At 33.6% G+C, this 6,935-nt stretch overlaps 1 long non-coding RNA gene across 1 annotated transcript; it reads left to right on the forward strand.

Moving 5' to 3' along the window:
• The first annotated feature begins 1,021 nt into the window (after window positions 1-1,021).
• On the forward strand, window positions 1,022-3,897 carry LOC121174370 (uncharacterized). Its single transcript, XR_005890393.1, has 3 exons — window positions 1,022-1,718; window positions 2,371-2,513; window positions 3,687-3,897. It is a non-coding gene; the product is annotated as an uncharacterized lncRNA (long non-coding RNA).
• The last annotated feature ends 3,038 nt before the right edge of the window (window positions 3,898-6,935 follow it).

Below are 6,935 nucleotides of genomic sequence, written 5' to 3' on the forward strand. Positions count from 1 at the left end.
AATCTACTTGGATTCTATCCAATGCCCTTACGGGGAAGGATTGCATCAGCATTAAACCCTAAACAGTCATTCTCTAACAAGTTTGAGAAAAGTTTTTTACTATGTAAAGCTTCAAGTCCGCCACACCTACTTGAATTTTCCCTTACATTTTGCAGGAAGCAACTAACATCAAACTCACGAGACAATTATGCATAAAAAGATGAAGCAAGGATAGTCTTTCCTATGCCATCCATCACCCATATTCCAAGTGTTCTAAATTCACTTGACCCAATATTTAGTAATGATTCAATATGTTCATAATTTTCCTCAATTTCAACCATTCCATCAAGTTGGTTTCGGAATCTAGGACTCATTTTTTGTAAAACGTCTCCAACAATGCCCTCAAGGAGTTCAGATTCAATGCTAGCATATGAAAAAGGAAACAAAGAAATAAAATATGTGTTACAACTTACAAGTCTAACAACAAAAGAAAAAAAAGAACATAAAATATGTTTTTGGTGTAAGATAAATTAACCAATTTCGTTTTGGGTTTCTAATATTTTTTTGTGTGGAGTCCCTAATAAAATAATTTTTTGTCTTTTATGTTTGATTTTAGTCCTTTATAAATTAATAAATTTTATTTTCTGTCCCTAATAAATTTTGTGTAGCTATTGGTAGTCCCTATCAAGTTTTTTTTCAAAGGAACTAATACAAAATAAAAAAAATTGTTGGTCACTTACCATAAATGTCTTTCCTCCAACTACAATTTTATAGTTTTGTATCTTTGGTTTAATTTATATATATATATATATATATATATATATATATATATATATATATATATATATATATATATATATATATATATATATATATATATATATATATATATATATATATATATATATATATATATATATATATATATATATTATTTTAGTTGTTGGGTACAAATTAAACAGTCTCACAAGTAAATGTATTTTTAATTTTTAAATGTTTCCGTCTATTGTCTTTCACTTCCCTCTCCCTCTCAGTCTCCGAGTCCCCTTCTACCTCTTTCAGTTCTTCCTTCTCTCACCCACCTCCTCCACAACGAACCCTCTCTCCATCCACCTCCTCCACTCAGTCTCTCAAATCCTCAACAATGTCGTTTTGCTCTCCGCTAGGCTTCCCAATTTCCCTCCCGCTTCCCACCAAAAGCATGGCCACCAAAACCCTAGAAGACACCAAGCCTACCCTCCAGGACGACGACTGTGTGAAATCGGAGATTCCCAAGAATGACACTTCCTCGGGCGATGCCACTATAAAACTTAAGGATGCGAATGCCGGCGATAAAGATGAAACATCTGGCTATCAGGTTGAGGAGAAAAAAGAAGAGATTGACGAAGACGAAGAGGAGAAAGAGGAAGAAGAAAAGAGGATTAAGACGAAGTGGAAGAGAAAGAGAAAGAGAAGGATAAGGATAAGAAGGGTAAGAAGGATCAAGTTATGCCGGTGCCGAGTGAGAGGCCCACGAGGGAGAGGAAAATAGGGGAGTGCTTCTTTGTGCCCTCCTCGGCCAAGTCTGCAAGGTCCTCCGCTAGTAACAGTGGATGGCGAAGCTCCAATGAGTGACGTGGCTGGACTGGATCGAGTTCTTCTTCCCTTGCCTCCGCTAGATTTGCATCTACATATGGTGCAAGTATTTCCAGGTCGATCTCATGGTCAGAATCACCGTCGTCATCATGCTCGTTCCTTAGGTAATGGATGATGATGCTTGGTTTTTGTTGAATGAATTTTCGAATTCTGAGGTCTTGAATTGCTGGTTATTGTGTTTAGTTTTTAGATAATCGATGCTTGTTTTCTGTTAATTGTTGATGCAATCGATATCATATGCAAAATTGGTTGGACTACCAATATATGGACTTTGTAAGATTGCTAAAATACCGTGCGCTTAAAGAATTTTTTAGATTGTGTTTATGTAGTTAAGCTCAGTTTCGTGTATAATTGTCTTCTGAATATAGTGTTATAGTTCTGTCCTTTTTTTTTCCTAATATGATTTGAATTAGCTTTTGATTTTTCTGATAAAAGCAAATTTTCGTACTGTAGTGCTAAAAATTTTGAAGAGCAAGGTTTGGTGTAACATTTTTTTTGAGTAACAGCTCGAAAAATTCTAGCATTTTTTTTTCTTTTTTTCTTGAGAGTCTTATCTCTCATTGTTCTAAGCAACAGTGCTGCTCTTGCCATGATGAGTATTGATGGAATTCTATTCTTTTGTTCTCACCAGATGTCTGTTAGTTTCAAATTGTGTTTTTCTGCATTTTCATGTTATTTATATGCATCATCAATGTTTTACGTCCTGAAATTTTGTATAATGCCCGCTTATTGATGTTATTTCTCTTTGCAAGGAAGACTCTAGTTTTGTGCCCCCTATTTGTATATGCCATATTTGTGCTGGGTAGCATAGCTGATTCATCCACTGAATTATACACAGAGCTGGCAATATTACTGTCCCTTGTGGTTGGGATTATGGAGTGTATAATGGGACTCTTGAGGTATTTTCATCATTCCTCATTTTTATCAATAAGGAATCCATGCATGAAGTTTTCTTTCTTTGTTCTTTCTATTATGTATAATTCTACTAAATATATAATTCTACTTTCTCTTATGTATTCATGCGTCGATATTACATGATTATTTTGATATACCAATAGACATGGTTGTAGTAATGCCATGATAATTGTAATGGCTTATGTTGTAAAATGACTGCTTTATAGCAAGGGGAGAGATTGGATCATTGGACTCCTCTAGCAGTTATATGATTCTACAGCCTGCCTGCACAAGGAAGGATGGTGGTTTTTAAGGACTAGATGTTCAATTCTTTCCAAGTAAATTAGGTCCGGGATGGTAAAAAATTAAATAATTGAAAATAAGTTTGAGAAGACGAAAAATAACTTCAACTTAACATTTGAGATTCCTTTAGCATCAAGGTCACACCAAGAATTTGGTTGTAGCATACAACCGAGAAGATAGCAATTTTATGAAAAATCCAGAATTGAACATTGAAACTGAATGAATGCATTATGAACATTCAAAAAGATCTCATGTATCATGTATGCAACTCATCCCTGAGGATTAGGATTGAGACTTTGCTACCATTAATCATAAAACACACACAAAAAAAAATGAATGCTAAGACAATTTCCACTAATATCTAAACAATATAAACTATATTAAATTAATTTGTATGTCCCTTTAATTTTCTAGAGTTTTCAAATAGGTTCCTATAGTTTATTTTTTTTATTGGGACCTCATTGTTTAAAATAATTTTCTAATGGGTGTCCTTAATATAAGGACCTAGTTATGAAGAACCCATTGTTTAAAGTAATGTGTCATTATTATATGTTTAATTTCGATTCATCAAATTAGACTACCCTTTTATGTCCATAATATGTTATTTGGGATCAACGTTTCATTTTGAACTTTAGCTCCAATGAACCTGTCATTTATTAATACTTCAGAATTATCATATTTGTTCAATTTTCTATTTTTTTTTTCAAAGTCCTTCTGGTGTTTTCACTTGTCAAATCTCATCTTTACAAGAGTTTTCCTTCTTATAATTTTCATGGCCTCCTTTTGTGATGGGATCCATTATGCTTGCAATACTTCTTGTCATGAAACACCTGGTATGAATCTATCTCTGATGTTTGACAAAATACTTATCTTAGGTATCAGCATCCTACTCATTGTATTGATGTTATACAACCAGCGAAAATCGAGGAAGTACTTGCGATTCTTGAAAGCTGCAGGTCCTCTTACAACAGTAGTTTTGGGAACAACTTTTACAAAAATATTTCATCCATCATCAATTTCTTTGGCGAGTATCAAATATATATATATAGCATGGTAATTCTAATATGAATCTGGGTAAAGCTACAAAAGTAATAAACAAGGAATGAAGTCCCATTTGGATACCATCATTAACTAGATTTAACTATTATGTACTATTATTAAAACATTTTGTTCTTATACCCCTAAAATTGTCGTGTATAAAATTTTGAGAAAACTGGTAAAAAAGGATATTCTGAATTTCCGACGTTTGTATTCTACGAGAAACATGAACCAAAAAAAAGTAGTTGATCATGTTGGCTTAATTAAACACTCTTGGTTATGAATGGAATCATGATATATAATAATCATGTTAATTTTTTTTGTTTATATTATTGGAGAAGGTCTTCTCTCATTTGAATGCCTTACACTCATGTTACTATTTTTGGTTTACTTCTCTTGTTATTGTAATATATGAATGTTCTTTTGTAAATGAGAACTATGTATGACTAAGGTCAGTAATTTACTAACATGAAGCTGATAGAATTAACAAATAATACGGGTTTTAATTAGGTGGAGATATACCTCAAGGCCTACCAAAATTTTCTGTTCCAAAATCTTTTGAGTATGCATAGTCCTTAATTCCAACTGCTCTTCTCATAATTGGTGTGGCTATATTGGTAAGTCCTTAAGTCATGCTTCTTATTATAATGTTTGTCACAACTTACCCCGTGATGGGACGGCGAAGGAAAATAAAAGAGGGTGTCTGCTAAAAAAGAAAACAAGTGGGAGTCGCTACCAACGTTTATTTAAAGAAAACGTTAGAAAAATCAAAAAGAGGTTTACGAATTTTGATAATAAGGGTTCAAGAGTTGTTTACGCATAGGGAATATATTAACATCTTATGCGCCCGTCACAAAGGATGACAGTCTTTAATCGAGTGTGCACAATATGACTTCAAAATTATTTATTTTCCCAAAAAAGCAGTGAATTAATTTTATGACGTTATTTTATTATATATATATATATATATATATATATATATATATATATATATATATATATATTATTTTTTTGAGTCGACAAAGGTGTTGCCCTTGCTCCTATGTATCACTAGGTACGATGAGGAAATCAGACCTATGTAGTTCTTTAAGTCTGAATGTTTGTGTGCTAAATTGATTTTATATTTTTGAAAGATTTATTTTAATTGTGAGCAAAGAATCGTTAAGGCATTTGACTTTGAAACGACGTTTTAAATTTTGAAAAGCAGAGAGAATCGTTAAGATATTGGATCTTGAAACGATCTCAAGTGATACTTGATAAAAAAACGAAATTTGGTTTGTGAATTGATTTCCTTTTCATTTATTTGTGTTTATTAGTTTCTAGTCTCACAAAAGAAAAGAAAACAATTTCACGGCAATGATCGGCTAGAATTAAGCCTTACAAACAAAATGAAACCAACGAAGAAGAGAAGATGAATACATACATAATGCCAGAGAGGACCCATAAGGGCACATGGATTATATTCAACTCTTAAGAAAAGAAAAGAAAAGAAAAGAAGAGAAGAAAAAACTAATCGACTGTTGCACAGGATACAAGGCTAGCAAGAGAAACAGTGTAGGGAATGATCCACGATTGCGATTCGGTAGCGCCTCAACTTCGCTTTTTACTTTTTTCTTCTTCCTTCGTTTTTCCTTCCTCCACCAATTTTCTGAACCCCTGAGCCCTTCCCCCAGCATGGCTATTTATAGGAAAAGGCCATTTGGGGCAGGGGCAACTCACCCAGGCGAGCTGGAGCTTGCCTAGGCAAGCCAGTAGTTACTTATGGCAGAAGGAATTAGCTTGCCCAGGCGAGCTGGTTGCTTAGGCTTGAAGGCATTTCATGGCCCAGGCGAGTCAGATGCTAGCCTGGGCGAGCTTGGGTCCAGAAAAATCCCGAAAATGACCCTTTTGCACCCTTTTCCTTGTATCCTTTTGTTTCCTTGATCAAAACCCGGAGTGATCCCTGGCTTCGCGCTGTAACCGGTGCCAAACACCGTAATTTGACTAGAAATGATCAAAACATCATAGGTGAATAATAAAACATCATACCCGGATGAAATTAGGGTCTAACAATGTTGATGCATGTCTTTGTGCTATTAGCCAATTATGTCACTACGTCCTTACCTGTAAGGGCATGCTAGATATGCAAGGTAGTAGAATCAACTGAAATTGCAATTCAGACCATTTTCTAAAACCTTGATTTTATAATTGTAGTTATAGTTGTTCTTTGTGTAGTGAATTTGTGAATGGTGCTTGTGCCTGATTGGTTTCACTATTCTGGGAAAAATAGATAAAATGAAAATCTAAAAAAATGGATGCAATGAAAATTTGAAGACACAATAAATCTATGTTTGTGCAGTTTGTACCAAATAATTAAAATGAACAATGTGCTGCCAAAAGATGACGATCTTCTTATATATTGCATTGGTGAGGGAAGTGAAGTTGAAATGCTTGATACAAGAGATTAAAGGAATAATGTATCCTTTTCTGAACATGATGAGATTAAACTTTGTGCTATTGTATCGGATATACCATATGGGATGATTGCATTGTTGTTATCTGATTCTATCTGGTTGACCCTGACTCTTAAACTATGAGAGAAAATATGGTTATAGTTTTCTTTATTTTTAATTTATCTGCAGATTGTTTCAAGTTGGAAGGGGAAAATTTTTTAATCCTGTGGCTTCTTATGGTGAATAAAAATAAGTACTTAGGTCATGTACATGATGTTGTTCAATTAATTTGATTTTTGTATTGGATTATACGAGTTCAAAATTTGTTGCTAATTCATGAATTGATTGGAATTTTAATGTCATGCAAAGGTATTCAGGAAATGATTTGCATGGTGTCACAACTAAAGTTGTGGATATGCCTCATCACTATATGTTGTTCTTCTCTAGTCATATTTTTAAAAACATTAAGTTCTATACATAGAAGTTGGTAACTGGGTTGTGACCTTTTCAAAATGAAAGTATTATTTGTTGGACCTTGTGGCCTCAATAATCTTAAGAGGGACAGGCTTAGAATGCAAAAGAAGCAACAACAATCAATTTAATAATGTTCTATAAACATGCAAGGCAAAATTGATTGCAATAACATAAATGAGA

The sequence above is a fragment of the Glycine max genome, chromosome 20, assembly GCF_000004515.6.
Source record: "Glycine max cultivar Williams 82 chromosome 20, Glycine_max_v4.0, whole genome shotgun sequence".
Lineage (NCBI taxonomy): Eukaryota > Viridiplantae > Streptophyta > Magnoliopsida > Fabales > Fabaceae > Glycine > Glycine max.